General features: G+C 47.1%; 19 non-coding genes across 19 annotated transcripts; 5 read left to right on the forward strand and 14 right to left on the reverse strand.

Moving 5' to 3' along the window:
* Window positions 1-771: 771 nt before the first annotated feature.
* Window positions 772-843, reverse strand: trnah-gug. The gene has a single exon. It is a non-coding gene; the product is annotated as a tRNA-His (tRNA).
* A 467-nt stretch (window positions 844-1,310) lies between these two features.
* On the reverse strand, window positions 1,311-1,383 carry trnav-aac. Its single transcript has one exon. It is a non-coding gene; the product is annotated as a tRNA-Val (tRNA).
* A 698-nt stretch (window positions 1,384-2,081) lies between these two features.
* trnae-cuc lies at window positions 2,082-2,153 on the reverse strand. The gene has a single exon. It is a non-coding gene; the product is annotated as a tRNA-Glu (tRNA).
* Window positions 2,154-2,730: 577 nt separating this feature from the next.
* Window positions 2,731-2,803, reverse strand: trnav-cac. The gene has a single exon. It is a non-coding gene; the product is annotated as a tRNA-Val (tRNA).
* A 409-nt stretch (window positions 2,804-3,212) lies between these two features.
* On the forward strand, window positions 3,213-3,285 carry trnar-acg. The gene has a single exon. It is a non-coding gene; the product is annotated as a tRNA-Arg (tRNA).
* A 475-nt stretch (window positions 3,286-3,760) lies between these two features.
* Window positions 3,761-3,833, forward strand: trnar-ccu. The gene has a single exon. It is a non-coding gene; the product is annotated as a tRNA-Arg (tRNA).
* A 6,231-nt stretch (window positions 3,834-10,064) lies between these two features.
* Window positions 10,065-10,137, reverse strand: trnav-aac. The gene has a single exon. It is a non-coding gene; the product is annotated as a tRNA-Val (tRNA).
* A 701-nt stretch (window positions 10,138-10,838) lies between these two features.
* Window positions 10,839-10,911, reverse strand: trnae-cuc. The gene has a single exon. It is a non-coding gene; the product is annotated as a tRNA-Glu (tRNA).
* Window positions 10,912-11,485: 574 nt separating this feature from the next.
* Window positions 11,486-11,558, reverse strand: trnav-cac. Its single transcript has one exon. It is a non-coding gene; the product is annotated as a tRNA-Val (tRNA).
* Window positions 11,559-11,967: 409 nt separating this feature from the next.
* On the forward strand, window positions 11,968-12,040 carry trnar-acg. Its single transcript has one exon. It is a non-coding gene; the product is annotated as a tRNA-Arg (tRNA).
* Window positions 12,041-12,446: 406 nt separating this feature from the next.
* trnar-ccu lies at window positions 12,447-12,519 on the forward strand. The gene has a single exon. It is a non-coding gene; the product is annotated as a tRNA-Arg (tRNA).
* Window positions 12,520-13,289: 770 nt separating this feature from the next.
* Window positions 13,290-13,361, reverse strand: trnah-gug. Its single transcript has one exon. It is a non-coding gene; the product is annotated as a tRNA-His (tRNA).
* A 468-nt stretch (window positions 13,362-13,829) lies between these two features.
* On the reverse strand, window positions 13,830-13,902 carry trnav-aac. The gene has a single exon. It is a non-coding gene; the product is annotated as a tRNA-Val (tRNA).
* Window positions 13,903-14,600: 698 nt separating this feature from the next.
* On the reverse strand, window positions 14,601-14,672 carry trnae-cuc. Its single transcript has one exon. It is a non-coding gene; the product is annotated as a tRNA-Glu (tRNA).
* Window positions 14,673-15,246: 574 nt separating this feature from the next.
* trnav-cac lies at window positions 15,247-15,319 on the reverse strand. The gene has a single exon. It is a non-coding gene; the product is annotated as a tRNA-Val (tRNA).
* Window positions 15,320-15,728: 409 nt separating this feature from the next.
* trnar-acg lies at window positions 15,729-15,801 on the forward strand. The gene has a single exon. It is a non-coding gene; the product is annotated as a tRNA-Arg (tRNA).
* Window positions 15,802-17,051: 1,250 nt separating this feature from the next.
* Window positions 17,052-17,123, reverse strand: trnah-gug. The gene has a single exon. It is a non-coding gene; the product is annotated as a tRNA-His (tRNA).
* A 469-nt stretch (window positions 17,124-17,592) lies between these two features.
* On the reverse strand, window positions 17,593-17,665 carry trnav-aac. Its single transcript has one exon. It is a non-coding gene; the product is annotated as a tRNA-Val (tRNA).
* A 2,815-nt stretch (window positions 17,666-20,480) lies between these two features.
* On the reverse strand, window positions 20,481-20,552 carry trnah-gug. Its single transcript has one exon. It is a non-coding gene; the product is annotated as a tRNA-His (tRNA).
* Between the last annotated feature and the right edge of the window lie 76 nt (window positions 20,553-20,628).

Consider the following 20,628-nt stretch of genomic DNA (forward strand, 5'->3'; position numbering starts at 1 on the left):
TGCTTGCGGTGTGACTTTCTTGAAAGAGACTTTGACGCAGCTAGGACCAGTAACTCTGCTGGCTCTCGGGTCCATGCAGGAGAATTTGGCAAGAAAGCCTTTCAATTAGCTGGATGTTGTGTCAGCAGGTCCGGAAGAAAACCCGTTCCCTGATTAGCAATCATACAGCGGTACGATGAGTTGTGTTAGGAACGCCAAGAACACAAGCCGACCGCTGGAAGTAGCGTCCAGCAATAAGAGTGGACAGTGGACCGGTACCGCTTGTTACTCGTTGAAGCGCCTCAAGTACATCTGTTGGACAGATATCAGAACTGCGTTGGAGGAACCTTTTAGCAGACCGCTTTTTGGCTCAGGAATGCCCTTCTCTCCCTTAAATTGTTTTCTCCCAGGCAAGGCCATAAAAGAATTGGTTAGCACCCATTGATAGGGAAGGAGAGGAAGGGGCGACGAGTGTGAATATTTGGGGTAACCTTTTGCTGCCATAAATGTAAAGCTTGCAAATTTCTTCAACAAGGGAGCAGAGTGAAATGTTTTCAAAGCCATGTGGTTTTCATACCAAAATCCTTGATCAGATGGAGATTCCAAATGAATTTGTGTCATACAATTCAAGTGTAATGCGTAAAGCCAGCTAAAGAGGAGATGGCCGACAGGAAGCTACGGCTACCTATTCATTTTGCAAGGGCGCGCCATTTCAAAGTGAGGAAGAAGAGTCGTTTTCAAATTTCCGTTTGAGTGCTAGAAAAGGGTCAAGTTTAAACAAGGGTAAAAAGTTGCCGTGACCCGGATTCGAACCGGGGTTGCTGCGGCCACAACGCAGAGTACTAACCACTATACGATCACGGCATGCTGCGGGCCAGGACTGCGTTGGCCTGCTTTGGGAGTGGCGGCTGCTCTGTCCACGTTGCTTGTGTTGATTTCCTCAGCACAATTGTAGTTGGCATTCATTTTCCCTTTCGACCCATTTTACCGACTCAGCATTCCAGATGACCCACGGCAAGCCTCTCTTGAAAAACCTTTGGCCCTTGTCCGACTTTCTTTGCAAAGAAAGAACACTGACTCCCATAATGCCTTTGGCTTTCCCATTTACAATTTCTTCTTTTCAAAATGCAGTTTAATCGTAAGGAGGCGAACCTAAAACCTCCCGATCCACAGTTAAAATTCATGATAACCCACACACTCACTTCATTTGCCTGGGTTTTTGTTTTTTTCCAATCGTTCAACTGGCTTAGAATGCTTTTTATTTGTAAATACATTCCTGCGAGAGAGAGCACTATGGGAAACGAAGAAATAAAAAGGGGGCAAATGGCCAGTGTTTCTGCCCGGTTTCGAACCGGGGACCTTTCGCGTGTTAGGCGAACGTGATAACCACTACACTACAGAAACCACCTGCGGGGCTCGTTTAGGGGCCTCCGATCTGAGTCGCCGGGAAAGCCGTCCGGCCGGTGACCGCTCTGAGGCCGCCAAGCAGCGGCCCGCACTAATGAACACTAGGAGACACCGAAAAGGGTCATGGAAAAGCAGGAAAGGGCGGTGTCACAAAGGCCAAGAGAACAGAGGGACTGGAGGAGGAGAGGCTGGTCCACCGAGTCAAAAGAGCTGAGAGGTCTAGAAGTGTAAGTAGCGAGAAGTGGTTTTTGGCTTCAGCTAAGCGCTCAAGTGGTTTTGAGCTAAAGGGAAGGGCTTTGCAGCGCAATGTCCTATTTAAATGGTGTTACCTAAGCTCCTTTGCTGATTTTGGTTTCTTTGCGGCGAGATATACAAATGAAGCCACTTTGGTTTGTGCCTTTAACACAGAATAGCTGAACTCACTCGAATCATACTGTATATCCCATTTCACACAGAAAATTGTCTCACAGCATCCCATGTGAACAATGGTAGTCTTGTATTGTTCTTGGAAAGGTTAAAGGCATGACATGGCTTTAGATCAGACAGTTTCTTCAGTTTCTCTCGAGTCATGACACGTTTACCATGCGAATACAAGCGCCTTCTTCCGTACAGCACTTGAGACCTTGCACCACCCGTAGTTTGGGAAAGACCTTCTCAAGCCCCAGTGTTAAAGCCACCAGTCAGAAAAGTGCATTTTCCCTGACCGGGAATCGAACCCGGGCCGCGGCGGTGAGAGCGCCGAATCCTAGCCACTAGACCACCAGGGAGGCCGACGGCGAGCTTCCTCGATGCAACTGACGGCAATCAACTCCAACGCAGAATTGTTTACGACGACGCAAAGACATTTCTTTTCTAGACGTCATATCAAAGGCTATTGTGATACTAAATTCTATAGTTAGTATAGATATGGGGAAATATAATTGATGTGAGAGCAGGGAGGGGTGTGTGTGGATGGATGGATGCGGGGGTTTTCATTTGGACGGGTTGAACTTGATTGATTGACTTTGTCTCTTTTCAACCCGATTTAACTATGTAACTATTTGTAACCCTCCTCTTCTAAAGCGCTTCTTCTCCGTTGTGCACGTGCCCCCTTTTGCATATGGCAGCTGAGGCCTTCGCCGAGCTTTCTCCACTTTTGGCGTGGTTAATGTTTTTTGTTTGCCTGGATGCCATTCGTTTTCTTGGGATGCGTGAATGTTTTGCACTTACTCCCAAACATTGGGCTTTCCATAGTCAAATATCCGTACAAAATGTCAATTCTAAAGGAAAGTGTGCCGCGTCTCTCCCATTTCCGCTTTGGGTTGATGAATGATAAACAAGCAGCTCGCGGTATAAACGGAGCTTTGTTTCTGCCCGGTTTCGAACCGGGGACCTTTCGCGTGTGAGGCGAACGTGATAACCGCTACACTACAGAAACCCCCATGCTGTCCCCGCACGCAAGATGTTGTGTACTTTTTGCGCAACATTTTCCACAGATGTTGCCGATTATGATCGGGTTTATTTTCTGAAATTGTTTTTAATGCTCTGTGTAATACCGGTCCAGAGCTATAAACAAGGATGTCTGACTTGTAAAAGCCCTTCAAGTCTTAGGAAGGCATTTAAAACACCTCACCGTACAAATCGAAGGAACCCAGGACGAGTCCAACAAGCTATTTCCCAAGAACCCTTAGGTTGAGAGCAGAATGCAACTCCTCCCTTCATTTGTTCCAGGGATGAATTCGGGGACATGAAGTCTCTCTCCTTACCATATTGACAGGCGGTACGCAGAGTCTCTGGGATTCACAGGAACTTCCGAGAGATCTGTTTTCCAGCAGCTGATTGACGGGGGGCCAGTGGCGCAATGGATAACGCGTCTGACTACGGATCAGAAGATTGTAGGTTCAACTCCTGCCTGGCTCGACATGCCTTTAAATTAATTTTCAATCGACTTTAAAAGGGACGTTGAAATTTGATTTCCATTTATAATTGATCATCGAATTTCAGTGCACCAGCACCACGTGAAACTGATGGATGCGTCCTGCTGCCTTCTGCCGGCATGCAAGAAACGTCCCCGTCGCTCATGCCTATCGGTTTTTGCCTTTCTCTTCTTTTCTTTTTTGTTTTTTTGCAGGTTTACGTTGGTGAAGCCTTTGCAAGAAAACAAAGCCACGCCGGGGCAAAAATGTCCTTGGCTTCATCGGTCATCATGTAGGATGTATGAATGCATGATGACTTTTTGGCTATAAAACCATAATAATATCTGTGCGTTTCAAGGGTTGCCAGTCTGCATTCGGTTAAATAAAGAGGGTGCAACTTTGCCCACCAAAACCCATGCAACTGATTTGCTATGAATGCAAACAGCACTAAAAGAAACTTTGCCAAGGGTTCAACCTGTGCCCCAGTGGCCTAAAGGATAAGGCACTGGCCTCCTAAGCCAGGGATTGTGGGTTCAAGTCCCATCTGGGGCGCTCGCGGTGTGATTTTCTTGAAAGAGACTTTGACGCAGCTAGGACCAGTAACTCTGCTGGCTCTCGGGTCCATGCAGGAGAATTTGGCAAGAAAGCCTTTCAATTAGCTGGATGTTGTGTCAGCAGGTCCGGAAGAAAACCCGTTCCCTGATTAGCAATCATACAGCGGTACGATGAGTTGTGTTAGGAACGCCAAGAACACAAGCCGACTGCTGGAAGTAGCGTCCAGCAATGACAGTTGGACTGGTACCAGCTTGTTACCGTTGAAGCGCCTCAAGTAAATCTGTTGGACAGATTGGCTTTCCCATTTACCAATTTCTTCCTTTTCACAAATGCAGTTTAATCGTAAGGAGGCGAAAACCTAAAACCTCCCGATCCACCAGTTAAAATTCATGAAACCCACACACTCACATTCATTTGCCTGGTTTGTGTTTTTTTCCAATCGTTTTCAACTGCTTAGAAGTGCTTTTTATTTGTAAATTCATTCCTGCGAGAAGAGAGCAATGGGAAACCGAAGAAGATAAAAAGGGGCGCAAATGCGCCAGTGTTTCTGCCCGCGTTTCCGAACGGGGACTTTCGCAAACCCAACTATGCATACGGTGTTAGGCGAACTGATAACCAACTACCACTACAGAAACCACTTGCGGGGGCTCGTCAGGGGCCCTCCGATCTGAGTCGCCCGGGAAAAGCCGTCCGGCCGGCTACCGCTCTGAGCGCCGCCCAAGCAGCGGCCCGCACTAATGCAAAACACTAGGAGACACCCGCAAAAGGGTCATGGAAAAGCAGGAAAGGGCGGTGTCACAAAAGGCCAAGCAGAACAGAGGGGACTCGGAGGAGGAGAGCTGGTCCACCGAGTAAAAAGACCTGAGAGGTCTAGAAGTGTAATAGCAAGGAAGTGGTTTTGAGCTTCAGCTAACGCTCAAGTGTTTTGAGCTAAGGGAAGGGCCTTTGCAGCGCAATTGTCCTATTAAATGGCTGTTACCTAAGCTCCTTTGCTGATTTTGGTTCTTCTGCGGCGAGCATATACAAATGAAGCCACTGGTTTGCTGCCTTTAACACAGAATTAGCGGAACTCACTCGAATCATACTGTATATCCCATTTCACACAAGAAAAAATTGTCTCACAGGCAATCCCATGTGAACAATGGGTAGCTCTGTATTGTTCTTGGAAAGCTTGTAAAGGCAGACATGGCTGTTAGATCAGGACAGTTCTTCAGTTTCTCTCAAAGTTCATGACACGTTTTACCTAGGAATACAAGCCGCCTTCTTCCGATACGAGCACTTGAGACCTTGCACCACCCGTAGTTTGGGAAAGACCTTCTCAAGCCCCAGCGTTAAAGCCACCAGTCAGAAAAAGTGCATTTTCCCTGCAACCGCGAATCGAACCCGGGCCGCGGGGGTGAGAGCGCCGAATCTAGCCACTAGACCACACAGTGAGGCCCGACGGCGAGCTTCCTCGATGCAACTGACGGCAATTCAACTCCCAACGCAGAATAAAAATTTACGACGACGCCAAAGACATTTCTTCTTCTAGACGTCATATTCAAAGGCTATTGCTGGATACTAAATTCTATAGTTAGTATAGATATGGGGAAATTATAATTTGATGTGAGAGCAGGGAGCGGGTGTTACTGTGGGGATGGATGGATGCGGGGGTTTCATGGGTGACGGGTTGAACTGATTGATTGACTTCTGTCTTCTTTCACCCGATTTTTAACTATGTAACTATTTAGTAACCCTCCTCTTCTAAAGCGCTTCTTCTCCGTTGTGCACGTGCCCCTTTTGCATTATGGAACAGCTGAGGCCTTCGCCGAGCTTTGTCTCCCACATATGCGTTGGTTAATGTTTTTTGTTTCCTGGGATTGCCATTCGTTTTCTGGGATGCGTGAATGTTTTGCACTTACTCCCAAACATTGGGCTTTCCATAGTCAAATGATTCCGTAAAAATGTCAATTCTAAAGGAAAGTGTGCCGCTTCTCTCCCATTTCCGTTTGGGTTGATGAATTGATAAACAAGCAAGCTCCGCGGTATAAACGGAGCTTTGTTTCTAGACCCGGTTTCGAACCGTGGGACCTTCGCGTAGTGCAGGCGAACGTGGATAAACCGCTACACTACAGAAACCCCCATAGCTGTCCCCCGCCCGCAAGACGTTGTGTACTTTGTTGCGCAACATTTTCCACAGATTGTTGCCGATTAGATCGGGTTTATTTCTGAAATTGTTTTTAATGCTCTGTGTAATACCGGTCACAGAGCTAAACAAGGATGTCTGACTTGTTAAAAGCCCTTCAAGTCTTAGCGAAGGCATTTAAAACACCTCACCTACAGATCGAAGCTGAACCAGAGACGAGTTCCAACAAGCTATTTTCCCAAGATCCCTTAGGTTGAGAGGCAGAATGCAAACTCCTCCCTTCATTTGTTCCAGGGCATTGAATTCGCGGGACGTGAAGTGCTCTTCTCCTATACCATATTGGCGCGGCCGGTTACGCAGAGCTCTGGCATTCACAGAACTTCCGCAGAGATCTGTTTCCAGCCGCTGATGACGGTGGGGCAGTGCGCAATGGATAACGCGTCTGACTACGGATCAGCAAGATGTAGGTTCGGACTCCTGGCCTGGCTCGACATTAGCCTTTAAATTAATTTTCAATCGACTTTAAAAGCCGGACGTTGAAATTTGATTCCATTTATAATTGGATCATCGAATTTCAGTGCACCAGCACCACGCTGGAAACTGATGATGGCGTCCTGCTGCCTTCTTCCGGCATGCAAAAAAACGTTCCCCCGTCGCTACATGCCTATCGGTTTTGCCTTTCTCTTCTTTTCTTGTTTTGTTTTTTGCAGGCTTTACGTTGGTGAAAGCCTTTGCCAAGAAAACAAAGCCACGCCGCGGCCAAAAATGTCCTATGGCTTCATTCGTCATTCATTGTAGGGATGTATGAATGCATGATACGTTTGCGCTATAAAACCATAATCAATATCTGTGCGTTTCAAGGGTTCCAGTTTCTGCATTCGAGTTAAATAAAAAGGGTGCAAACGTCTGCCCCACCAAAAACCCATGCAACTATTTGCTATGAATGCAAACAGCACTAAAAGAACTTGCCAAGGGTTCAATACGGTGCCCCAGTGGCCTAATGATAAGGCACGGCCTCCTAAGCCAGGATTGTGCGGTTCAAGTCCCATCGGTGGTGCTTGGCGGATGTGACTTTCTTGGAAAGCAGACTTTGACGCCAGCTAGGACCAGTAACTCTGTGCTCTTGGCGTCCATGCAGGAGAATTGCAAGAAAGCCTTTCAATTAGCTGGATGTTGTGTCAGAGTCCGGGAAGAAAAACCCGTCCCTCCATTACAAATCATACAGCGTACGATGAGCTTGTGTTAGGAACGCCAATGTAACACAAGCCGACCGCTGGAAGTAGCGTACCAGCAATAAGAGTAGACGGGTGGACAGTGGGACCGGTACCGCCTTGTTACTCAGTTGAAGCGCCTCAAGTACATCTGTGGACAGATATCAGAAAAACTGCTGCAGGAACCTTTTTAAAGCCAAGGGAACCCGCTTTTTTTGCGCTTCCAGGAATGCCCTTGTGCCTTTAACACAGAATAGCTGAACTCACTCGAATCATACTGTATATCCCATTTCACAACAGAAAAATTGGTCTGTCACAGCATCCCATGTGAACAATGGTAGTCTTGTCATCTGTTCTGGAAAGGTTAAAAGGCCATGACATGGCTTTAGATCAGACAGTTTCTTCAGGTTTCTCTCGAGTCAGAAACACGGTTTAACCATACGAATACAAGCGCCTTCTTCCGTTACAGCACTTGAGACCTCTGCACCACCCGTAGTTTGGGAAAGACCTTCTCAAGCCCCAGCGTCTAAAGCCACCAGCAAAAGTGCATTTTCCCTGACCGGAATCGAACCCGGCCGCGCGGTGAGAGCGCCGAAATCCCTAGCCACTAGACCACCAGGGAGGCCGACGCGCGAGCTTCCTCGATTATGCAACTGACGGCAATCAACTCCAACGCAGAAATTAGTTTACGACGACGCAAAGGACATTTCGTTCTAGACGTCATATCAAAGCGCTATGTGATACTAAATTCTATAGCTTAGTAAGATATGGGGAATATAAATTGATGTGAGAGCAGGGAGGCGTGCTGTGTGGATGCGATGATGCGGGTTCATTTGACGGGGTTGAAACTTGATTGATTGACTTTGCTCTTTTCAAACCGATTTAACTATGTAACTATTTTGTAACCTTCCTCTTCTAAAGCGCTTTCTTCTCCGTTGTGCACGTAGCCCCCTTTTGCATATTTGGCAGCTGAGGCCTTCGCCGAGCTTTCTCCACTTTTGGCGTGCGTTAATGTTTTATTGTTTGCCTGGATCCATTCGTTTTCTTGGTAATGCTGTGAATGTTTTGCACTTACTCCCCAAACATTGCGCTTTCCATAATCAAAATCCCCCCCCCCCGCGTACGAAATGTCAATTCTAAAGGAAAGGTGGTGCCGCGTCTCTCCCATTTCCGCTTTGGGTGATGAATGATAAAACAAGCAGCTCACAGGTTTAATTAAACGGACTTTGTTTCTGCCCGGTTCGAACCGGGGACCTTTCGCGTGGGAGGCGAACGTATAACCGCTACACTACAGAACCCCATGCTATCCAGCACGCAAGACGTTGCTGTACTTTTTGCGCAACATTTGTTTCACAGATGTTGCCGATTAATTGATCGGTGTTATTTTCTGAAATTGTTTTTAATGCTCTGTGTAATACCGGTCCAGAGCTAAAACAAGATGTCTGACTTGTAAAAGCCCTTCCAAGTCTTAGGAAGGCATTTTAAAAAACACCTCACCGTACAAATCGAAGGAACCCAGGACGAGCTCCAACAAGCTATTTCCCAAGATCCCTTAGGTTGAAGAGCAGAATGCAACTCCTCCCTTCATTTTTCCAGGGCATGAATCGCGGGACGGGAAGTCTCTCTCCTTACCATATGGCCCGGCGTAACGCAGCAGTCTCTGGAATTCACAGGAACTTCAGAGATCTGTTTTCCATGCCGCTGATTGCGGGGGGCCAGTGGCGCAAGGATAACGCGTCTGACTACGGATCAGAAGATTGAGCGTTTCGGCTCCTGCCTTGGCTCGACATGCCTTTAATTAATTTTCAATCGTACTTTAAAAGGGACGTTGAATTTGATTTCCATGTTATAATTATCATCGAATTTTCAGTGCAACCAGCACCACGTGAAACTGATGGATGCATCCTGCTGCCTTTCTGCCGGCATGCAAGAAACGTCCCCGTCGCTCATGCCTATCGCGTTTTTGCCTTCTCTTCTTTTTCTTCTTTGTTTTTTTGCAGGTTTACGTTTGGTGAAGCCTTTGCCAAGGAAAAACAAAGCCACGCCGGGCAAAAAATGTTCCTTGGCTTCATCGGTCATCATTAGGATGTATGAATGCCCATGATGACTTTTTAGCGCTTATAAAACCATAATATATCTGTGCGCTTTCAAGGGTTTGCCAGTCTGCATTCGGTTAAATTAAAAGGTTGCAACTTTGCCCACCAAAACCCATGCAACTGATTTGCTATGAATGCCAAACAGCACTAAAAGAAACTTTGCCAAGGGTTCAACCTGTGCCCCAGTGGACCTAATGGATAAGCACTGGCCTCCTAAGCCCAGGGATTGTGGTGGCGCTTCAAGTCCCATCTGGGTGCTCGCGGCTGTGACTTCTTGGAAAGGAGACTTGACGCACTAGGACCAGTAACTCTGCTGGCTCTTAAGGGTCCATGCAGGAGAATCTTGGCAAGAAAGCCTTTCAATTGCTGGATGTTGTGTCGCAGGTCCGGAGAAAACCCGTTCCCTGATTAGCAATCATTACAGCGGTACGTGAGTTGGTTAGGAACGCCAAAAGAACACAAGCCGAACTGCTGCGAATAGCGTCCAGCAATGCACAGTGGAACCGATACCGCTTGCTTAACTCGTTGAAGCGCCTTCAAGATACATCAGTTGACAGTGGCTTTCCCATTTACAATTTCTTCTTTTCAAAATGCAGTTTAATCGTAAGGAGGCGAACCTAAAACCTCCCGATCCACAGTTAAAATTCATGATAACCCACACACTCACTTCATTTGCCTGGGTTTTTGTTTTTTTCCAATCGTTCAACTGGCTTAGAATGCTTTTTATTTGTAAATACATTCCTGCGAGAGAGAGCACTATGGGAAACGAAGAAATAAAAAGGGGGCAAATGGCCAGTGTTTCTGCCCGGTTTCGAACCGGGGACCTTTCGCGTGTTAGGCGAACGTGATAACCACTACACTACAGAAACCACCTGCGGGGCTCGTCTAGGGGCCTCCGATCTGAGTCGCCGGGAAAGCCGTCCGGCGGTGACCGCTCTGAGGCCGCCAAGCAGCGGCCCCGCACTAATGAACACTAGGAGACACCGAAAAGGGTCATGGAAAAGAGGAAAGGGCGGTGTCACAAAGGCCAAGAGAAGCAGAGGGGACTGGAGGAGGAGAGGCTGGTCCCACCGAGTCAAAAGAGCTGAGAGGTCCTAGAAGTGTAAGTAGCGAGAAGTGGTTTTTGGCTTCAGCTACAGCGCTCAAGTGGTTTTGAGCTAAAGGGAAGGGCTTTGCAGCGCAATGTCCTATTTAAATGGTGTTACCTAAGCTCCTTTGCTGATTTTGGTTTCTTTGCGGCGAGATATACAAATGAAGCCACTTTGGTTTGTGCCTTTAACACAGAATAGCTGAACTCACTCGAATCATACTGTATATCCCATTTCACACAGAAAATTGTCTCACAGCATCCCATGTGAACAATGGTAGTCTTGTATTGTTCTTGGAAAGGTTAAAGGCATGACATGGCTTTAGATCAGACAGTTCTTCAGTTTCTCTCGAGTCATGACACGTTTACCATACGAATACAAGCGCCTTCTTCCGTACAGCACTTGAGACCTTGCACCACCCGTAGTTTGGGAAAGACCTTCTCAAGCCCCAGCGTTAAAGCCACCAGTCAGAAAAGTGCATTTTCCCTGACCGGGAATCGAACCCGGGCCGCGGGCGGTGAGAGCGCCGAATCCTAGCCACTAGACCACCAGGGAGGCCGACGGCGAGCTTCCTCGATGCAACTGACGGCAATCAACTCCAACGCAGAATTGTTTACGACGACGCAAAGACATTTCTTTTCTAGACGTCATATCAAAGGCTATTGTGATACTAAATTCTATAGTTAGTATAGATATGGGGAAATATAATTGATGTGAGAGCAGGGAGGGGTGTGTGTGGATGGATGCGGGGGTTTTCATTTGGACGGGTTGAACTTGATTGATTGACTTTGTCTCTTTTCAACCCGATTTAACTATGTAACTATTTTGTAACCCTCCTCTTCTAAAGCGCTTCTTCTCCGTTGTACACGTGCCCCCTTTTGCATATGGCAGCTGAGGCCTTCGCCGAGCTTTCTCCACTTTTGGCGTGGTTAATGTTTTTTGTTTGCCTGGATGCCATTCGTTTTCTTGGGATGCGTGAATGTTTTGCACTTACTCCCAAACATTGGGCTTTCCATAGTCAAATATCCGTACAAAATGTCAATTCTAAAGGAAAGTGTACCGCGTCTCTCCCATTTCCGCTTTGGGTTGATGAATGATAAACAAGCAGCTCGCGGTATAAACGGAGCTTTGTTTCTGCCCGGTTTCGAACCGGGGACCTTTCGCGTGTGAGGCGAACGTGATAACCGCTACACTACAGAAACCCCCATGCTGTCCCCGCACGCAAGACGTTGTGTACTTTTTGCGCAACATTTTCCACAGATGTTGCCGATTATGATCGGGTTTATTTTCTGAAATTGTTTTTAATGCTCTGTGTAATACCGGTCCAGAGCTATAAACAAGGATGTCTGACTTGTAAAAGCCCTTAAAGTCTTAGGAAGGCATTTAAAACACCTCACCGTACAAATCGAAGGAACCCAGGACGAGTCCAACAAGCTATTTCCCAAGATCCCTTAGGTTGAGAGCAGAATGCAACTCCTCCCTTCATTTGTTCCAGGGATGAATTCGGGGACATGAAGTCTCTCTCCTTACCATATTGGCGGGCGGTACGCAGAGTCTCTGGGATTCACAGGAACTTCCGAGAGATCTGTTTTCCAGCCGCTTATTGACGGGGGGCCAGTGGCGCAATGGAAAACGCGTCTGACTACGAATCAGAAGATTGTAGGTTCGACTCCTGCCTGGCTCGACATGCCTTTAAATTAATTTTCAATCGACTTTAAAAGGGACGTTGAAATTTGATTTCCATTTATAATTGATCATCGAATTTCAGTGCACCAGCACCACGTGAAACTGATGGATGCGTCCTGCTGCCTTCTGCCGGCATGCAGGTTTACGTTGGTGAAGCCTTTGCAAGAAAACAAAGCCACGCCGGGGCAAAAATGTCCTTGGCTTCATCGGTCATCATGTAGGATGTATGAATGCATGATGACTTTTTGGCTATAAAACCATAATAATATCTGTGCGTTTCAAGGGTTGCCAGTCTGCATTCGGTTAAATAAAGAGGGTGCAACTTTGCCCACCAAAACCCATGCAACTGATTTGCTATGAATGCAAACAGCACTAAAAGAAACTTTGCCAAGGGTTCAACCTGTGCCCCAGTGGCCTAATGGATAAGGCACTGGCCTCCTAAGCCAGGGATTGTGGGTCCAAGTCCCATCTGGGGTGCTCGCGGTGTGACTTTCTTGAAAGAGACTTTGACACAGCTAGGACCAGTAACTCTGCTGGCTCTCGGGTCCATGCAGGAGAATTTGGCAAGAAAGCCTTTCAATTAGCTGGATGTTGTGTCAGCAGGTCCGGAAGAAAACCCGTTCCCTGATTAGCAATCATACAGCGGTACGATGAGTTGTGTTAGGAACGCCAAGAACACAAGCCGACCGCTGGAAGTAGCGTCCAGCAATAAGAGTAGACGGGTGGACCGGTACCGCTTGTTACTCGTTGAAGCGCCTCAAGTACATCTGTTGGACAGATATCAGAACTGCGTTGGAGGAACCTTTTAGCAGACCGCTTTTTGGCTCAGGAATGCCCTTCTCTCCCTTAAATTGTTTTCTCCCAGGCAAGGCCATAAAAGAATTGGTTAGCACCCATTGATAGGGAAGGAGAGGAAGGGGCGACGAGTGTGAATATTTGGGGTAACCTTTTGCTGCCATAAATGTAAAGCTTGCAAATTTCTTCAACAAGGGAGCAGAGTGAAATGTTTTCAAAGCCATGTGGTTTTCATACCAAAATCCTTGATCAGATGGAGATTCCAAATGAATTTGTGTCATACAATTCAAGTGTAATGCGTAAAGCCAGCTAAAGAGGAGATGGCCGACAGGAAGCTACGGCTACCTATTCATTTTGCAAGGGCGCGCCATTTCAAAGTGAGGAAGAAGAGTCGTTTTCAAATTTCCGTTTGAGTGCTAGAAAAGGGTCAAGTTTAAACAAGGGTAAAAAGTTGCCGTGACCCGGATTCGAACCGGGGTTGCTGCGGCCACAACGCAGAGTACTAACCACTATACGATCACGGCATGCTGCGGGCCAGGACTGCGTTGGCCTGCTTTGGGAGTGGCGGCTGCTCTGTCCACGTTGCTTGTGTTGATTTCCTCAGCACAATTGTAGTTGGCATTCATTTTCCCTTTCGACCCATTTTACCGACTCAGCATTCCAGATGACCCACGGCAAGCCTCTCTTGAAAAACCTTTGGCCCTTGTCCGACTTTCTTTGCAAAGAAAGAACACTGACTCCCATAATGCCTTTGGCTTTCCCATTTACAATTTCTTCTTTTCAAAATGCAGTTTAATCGTAAGGAGGCGAACCTAAAACCTCCCGATCCACAGTTAAAATTCATGATAACCCACACACTCACTTCATTTGCCTGGGTTTTTGTTTTTTTTCCAATCGTTCAACTGGCTTAGAATGCTTTTTATTTGTAAATACATTCCTGCGAGAGAGAGCACTATGGGAAACGAAGAAATAAAAAGGGGGCAAATGGCCAGTGTTTCTGCCCGGTTTCGAACCGGGGACCTTTCGCGTGTTAGGCGAACGTGATAACCACTACACTACAGAAACCACCTGCGGGGCTCGTCTAGGGGCCTCCGATCTGAGTCGCCGGGAAAGCCGTCCGGCCGGTGACCGCTCTGAGGCCGCCAAGCAGCGGCCCGCACTAATGAACACTAGGAGACACCGAAAAGGGTCATGGAAAAGCAGGAAAGGGCGGTGTCACAAAGGCCAAGAGAACAGAGGGACTGGAGGAGGAGAGGCTGGTCCACCGAGTCAAAAGAGCTGAGAGGTCTAGAAGTGTAAGTAGCGAGAAGTGGTTTTTGGCTTCAGCTAAGCGCTCAAGTGGTTTTGAGCTAAAGGGAAGGGCTTTGCAGCGCAATGTCCTATTTAAATGGTGTTACCTAAGCTCCTTTGCTGATTTTGGTTTCTTTGCGGCGAGATATACAAATGAAGCCACTTTGGTTTGTGCCTTTAACACAGAATAGCTGAACTCACTCGAATCATACTGTATATCCCATTTCACACAGAAAATTGTCTCACAGCATCCCATGTGAACAATGGTAGTCTTGTATTGTTCTTGGAAAGGTTAAAGGCATGACATGGCTTTAGATCAGACAGTTTCTTCAGTTTCTCTCGAGTCATGACACGTTTACCATACGAATACAAGCGCCTTCTTCCGTACAGCACTTGAGACCTTGCACCACCCGTAGTTTGGGAAAGACCTTCTCAAGCCCCAGCGTTAAAGCCACCAGTCAGAAAAGTGCATTTTCCCTAACCGGGAATCGAACCCGGGCCGCGGCGGTGAGAGCGCCGAATCCTAGCCACTAGACCACCAGGGAGGCCGACGGCGAGCTTCCTCGATGCAACTGACGGCAATCAACTCCAACGCAGAATTGTTTACGACGACGCAAAGACATTTCTTTTCTAGACGTCATATCAAAGGCTATTGTGATACTAAATTCTATAGTTAGTATAGATATGGGGAAATATAATTGATGTGAGAGCAGGGAGGGGTGTGTGTGGATGGATGCGGGGGTTTTCATTTGGACGGGTTGAACTTGATTGATTGACTTTGTCTCTTTTCAACCCGATTTAACTATGTAACTATTTTGTAACCCTCCTCTTCTAAAGCGCTTCTTCTCCGTTGTACACGTGCCCCCTTTTGCATATGGCAGCTGAGGCCTTCGCCGAGCTTTCTCCACTTTTGGCGTGGTTAATGTTTTTTGTTTGCCTGGATGCCATTCGTTTTCTTGGGATGCGTGAATGTTTTGCACTTACTCCCAAACATTGGGCTTTCCATAGTCAAATATCCGTACAAAATGTCAATTCTAAAGGAAAGTGTACCGCGTCTCTCCCATTTCCGCTTTGGGTTGATGAATGATAAACAAGCAGCTCGCGGTATAAACGGAGCTTTGTTTCTGCCCGGTTTCGAACCGGGGACCTTTCGCGTGTGAGGCGAACGTGATAACCGCTACACTACAGAAACCCCCATGCTGTCCCCGCACGCAAGACGTTGTGTACTTTTTGCGCAACATTTTCCACAGATGTTGCCGATTATGATCGGGTTTATTTTCTGAAATTGTTTTTAATGCTCTGTGTAATACCGGTCCAGAGCTATAAACAAGGATGTCTGACTTGTAAAAGCCCTTAAAGTCTTAGGAAGGCATTTAAAACACCTCACCGTACAAATCGAAGGAACCCAGGACGAGTCCAACAAGCTATTTCCCAAGATCCCTTAGGTTGAGAGCAGAATGCAACTCCTCCCTTCATTTGTTCCAGGGATGAATTCGGGGACATGAAGTCTCTCTCCTTACCATATTGGCGGGCGGTACGCAGAGTCTCTGGGATTCACAGGAACTTCCGAGAGATCTGTTTTCCAGCCGCTTATTGACGGGGGGCCAGTGGCGCAATGGAAAACGCGTCTGACTACGAATCAGAAGATTGTAGGTTCGACTCCTGCCTGGCTCGACATGCCTTTAAATTAATTTTCAATCGACTTTAAAAGGGACGTTGAAATTTGATTTCCATTTATAATTGATCATCGAATTTCAGTGCACCAGCACCACGTGAAACTGATGGATGCGTCCTGCTGCCTTCTGCCGGCATGCAGGTTTACGTTGGTGAAGCCTTTGCAAGAAAACAAAGCCACGCCGGGGCAAAAATGTCCTTGGCTTCATCGGTCATCATGTAGGATGTATGAATGCATGATGACTTTTTGGCTATAAAACCATAATAATATCTGTGCGTTTCAAGGGTTGCCAGTCTGCATTCGGTTAAATAAAGAGGGTGCAACTTTGCCCACCAAAACCCATGCAACTGATTTGCTATGAATGCAAACAGCACTAAAAGAAACTTTGCCAAGGGTTCAACCTGTGCCCCAGTGGCCTAATGGATAAGGCACTGGCCTCCTAAGCCAGGGATTGTGGGGTCCAAGTCCCATCTGGGGTGCTCGCGGTGTGACTTTCTTGAAAGAGACTTTGACACAGCTAGGACCAGTAACTCTGCTGGCTCTCGGGTCCATGCAGGAGAATTTGGCAAGAAAGCCTTTCAATTAGCTGGATGTTGTGTCAGCAGGTCCGGAAGAAAACCCGTTCCCTGATTAGCAATCATACAGCGGTACGATGAGTTGTGTTAGGAACGCCAAGAACACAAGCCGACCGCTGGAAGTAGCGTCCAGCAATAAGAGTAGACGGGTGGACCGGTACCGCTTGTTACTCGTTGAAGCGCCTCAAGTACATCTGTTGGACAGATATCAGAACTGCGTTGGAGGAACCTTTTAGCAGACCGGCTTTTTGGCTCAGGAATGCCCTTCTCTCCCTTAAATTGTTTTCTCCCAGGCAAGGCCATAAAAGAATTGGTTAGCACCCATTGATAGGGAAGGAGAGGAAGGGGCGACGAGTGTGAATATTTGGGGTAACCTTTTGCTGCCATAAATGTAAAGCTTGCAAATTTCTTCAACAAGGGAGCAGAGTGAAATGTTTTCAAAGCCATGTGGTTTTCATACCAAAATCCTTGATCAGATGGAGATTCCAAATGAATTTGTGTCATACAATTCAAGTGTAATGCGTAAGCCAGCTAAAGAGGAGATGGCCGACAGGAAGCTACGGCTACCTATTCATTTTGCAAGGGCGCGCCATTTCAAAGTGAGGAAGAAGAGTCGTTTTCAAATTTCCGTTTGAGTGCTAGAAAAGGGTCAAGTTTAAACAAGGGTAAAAAGTTGCCGTGACCCGGATTCGAACCGGGGTTGCTGCGGCCACAACGCAGAGTACTAACCACTATACGATCACGGCATGCTGCGGGCCAGGACTGCGTTGGCCTGCTTTGGGAGTGGCGGCTGCTCTGTCCACGTTGCTTGTGTTGATTTCCTCAGCACAATTGTAGTTGGCATTCATTTTCCCTTTCGACCCATTTTACCGACTCAGCATTCCCAGATGACCCACGGCAAGCCTCTCTTGAAAAACCTTTGGCCCTTGTCCGACTTTCTTTGCAAAGAAAGAACACTGACTCCCATAATGCCTTTGGCTTTCCCATTTACAATTTCTTCTTTTCAAAATGCAGTTTAATCGTAAGGAGGCGAACCTAAAACCTCCCGATCCACAGTTAAAATTCATGAATAACCCACACACTCACTTCATTTGCCTGGGTTTTTGTTTTTTTCCAATCGTTCAACTGGCTTAGAATGCTTTTTATTTGTAAATACATTCCTGCGAGAGAGAGCACTATGGGAAACGAAGAAATAAAAAGGGGGCAAATGGCCAGTGTTTCTGCCCGGTTCGAACCGGGGACCTTTCGCGTGTTAGGGCGAACGTGATAACCACTACACTACAGAAACCACCTGCGGGGCTCGTCTAGGGGGCCTCCGATCTGAGTCGCCGGGAAAGCCGTCCGGCCGGTGACCGCTCTGAGGCCGCCAAGCAGCGGCCCGCACTAATGAACACTAGGAGACACCGAAAAGGGTCATGGAAAAGCAGGAAAGGGCGGTGTCACAAAGGCCAGAGAAACAGAGGGACTGGAGGAGGAGAGGCTGGTCCACCGAGTCAAAAGAGCTGAGAGGTCTTTAGAAGTGTAAGTAGCGAGAAGTGGTTTTGGCTTCAGCTAAGCGCTCAAGTGGTTTTTGAGCTAAAGGGAAGGGCTTTGCAGCGCAATGTCCTATTTAAATGGTGTTACCTAAGCTTCCCTTTGCTGATTTTGGTTTCTTTGCGGCGAGATATACAAATGAAGCCACTTTGGTTTGTGCCTTTAACACAGAATAGCTGAACTCACTCGAATCATACTGTATATCCCATTTCACACAGAAAATTGTCTCACAGCATCCCATGTGAACAATGGTAGTCTTGTATTGTTCTTGGAAAGGTTAAAGGCATGACATGGCTTTAGATCAGACAGTTTCTCTCTGAGTCATGACACGTTTACCATACGAATACAAGCGCCTTCTTCCGTACAGCACTTGAGACCTTGCCACCACCGTAGTTTGGGAAAGACCTCTTCAAAAGCCGCAGCGTACGATGAGTTGTGTTAGGACGCCAAAAACACCGCCGACCGCTGGAAGTAGCGTCCAGCAATAAGAGTAGACGGGTGACAGTGGACTGTACCGCTTGTTATCGTTGAAGGCCTCAAGTACATCTGTTGGACAGATATCAGAACTGCGTTGGAGGAACCTTTTAGGCAGACCCGCTTTTTGGCTTCAGGAATGCCCTTCTCTCCCTTAAATTGTTTTCTCCCAGGCAAGCCATAAAAGAATTGGTTAGCACCCATTTATGGAAAGGAGAGGAAGGGGCGATGAGTGTGAATATTTGGGGTAACCTTTTGCTGCATAAATGTAAAGCTTGCAAATTTCTTCAACAAGGGAGCAGAGTGAAATGTTTTCAAAGCCATTTGGTTTTCATACCAAAATCCTTGATCAGATGGAGATTCCAAATGAATTTGTGTCATACAATTCAAGTGTAATGCGTAAAGCCAGCTAAAGAAGGAGATGCCGTCAGGAAGCTAGCTACCTATTCATTTTGCAAGGGGGCGCGCCCATTTCAAAGTGAGGAAGTGAGTGTTTTCAAATTTCCGTTTGAGTGCTAGAAAAGGGTAAGTTTTAAACAAGGGTAAAAAGTTGCCGTTGACCTCCGGATTCGACCGGGGTTGCTGCGGCACAAGCAGAGTATAACCATATACCGATCACGCATGCTGCGGCCAGGACTGCGTTGGCTGGCTTTGGGAGTGGCCGGCTGCTTGTCCCAGTTGGCTTGTGTTTTGATTTCCTCAGCCAATTGTATTGGCATTCATTTTTCCCTTTCGACCATTTAAAAGACTAGATTCCAGATGACCCAACGGCAAGCCTCTGAATAATACCTTTGGCCTTGTCCATTTCTTTTGCAAAGAAGGAACACTGATCAAAATGCCTTTGGCTTTTCGCCTTTACAATTTCTTTCTTTTTCAAATGCAGTTTATCGTAGGAGGCGAACCTAAAACTCACCGATCACAAGTTATTCATGATAACCCACACTCACTTAATTTGCCTGGGTTTTGTTTTTTTCCAATAGCTCAACTGGCTTAGAATGCTTTTTTATTTGTAAATAATTCTGCAGAGAAAAGCATATGGAACGAAGAATAAAAAGGGGCGAATGCTAGTGTTTTGCCGGTTTTCGAACTGGGGACCTTTTCGCGTGTTAGGCGAACGTGAATAACCACTACACTACAGAAACAGCCTGCGGGGCTCGTCTAGGGGCTCTCGATCTGAGTCGCAGGGAAAGCGTCCGGTCCGTGACGCTCTGAGGGCAAGCAGGGCCGCCTAATGATAGGAAACACGAAAGGGTCATGGAAGCAGGAAAGGGGCGGTGTCACAAGGAGGAAACAAGACTGGAGGAGGAGAGGTGGTCACGTCACATCTGGGGTGCTCGCGTGTGACTTTTTGAAAGAGACTTTGACGCAGCTAGGACCAGTAACTCTGCTGGCTCTCGGGTCCATGCAGGAGAATTTGGCAGAAAGCCTTTCAATTACTGGATGTTGTGTCAGCAGGTCCGAAGAAAAACCCGTTCCCTGATTAGCAATCATACAGCGGTACGATGAGTTGTGTTAGGAACGCCCAAGAACACAAGCCTACTCCTGGAAAGTAGCGTCCAGCAATGACAGTGGACTGGTACGCTTGTTACTTCGTTGAAGCGCCTCAAGTACAATCTGTTGGACAGATAATCAGAACTGCGTTGGAGGAACCTTTTAGCAGACCGCTTTTTGGCTCAGGAATGCCCTTCTCTCCTTAAATTGTTTTCTCCCAGGCAAGGCCCATAAAGAATTGGTTAGCACCCATTGATAGGGAAGGAGAGGAAGGGGCGACGAGTGTGAATATTTGGGGTAACCTTTTGCTGCCATAAATGTAAAGCTTGCAAATTTCTTTCAACAAGGGAGCAGAGTGAAATGTTTTCAAAGCCATGTGGTTTTCATACCAAAATCCTTGATCAGATGGAGATTCCAAATGAATTTGTGTCATACAATTCAAGTGTAATGCGTAAAGCCAGCTAAAGAGGAGATGGCCCGACAGGAAGCTACGGCTACCTATTCATTTTGCAAGGGCGCGCCATTTTCAAAGTGAGGAAGAAGAGTCGTTTCAAATTTCCGTTTGAGTGCTAGAAAAGGGTCAAGTTTAAACAAGGGTAAAAAGTTGCCGTGACCCGGATTCGAACCGGGGTTGCTGCGGCCACAACGCAGAGTACTAACCACTATACGATCACGGCATGCTGCGGGCCAGGACTGCGTTGGCCTGCTTTGGGAGTGGCGGCTGCTCTGTCCACGTTGCCTTGTGTTGATTTC

Source organism: Xenopus laevis, chromosome 1L (assembly GCF_017654675.1).
Source record: "Xenopus laevis strain J_2021 chromosome 1L, Xenopus_laevis_v10.1, whole genome shotgun sequence".
Classification (NCBI taxonomy): domain Eukaryota; kingdom Metazoa; phylum Chordata; class Amphibia; order Anura; family Pipidae; genus Xenopus; species Xenopus laevis.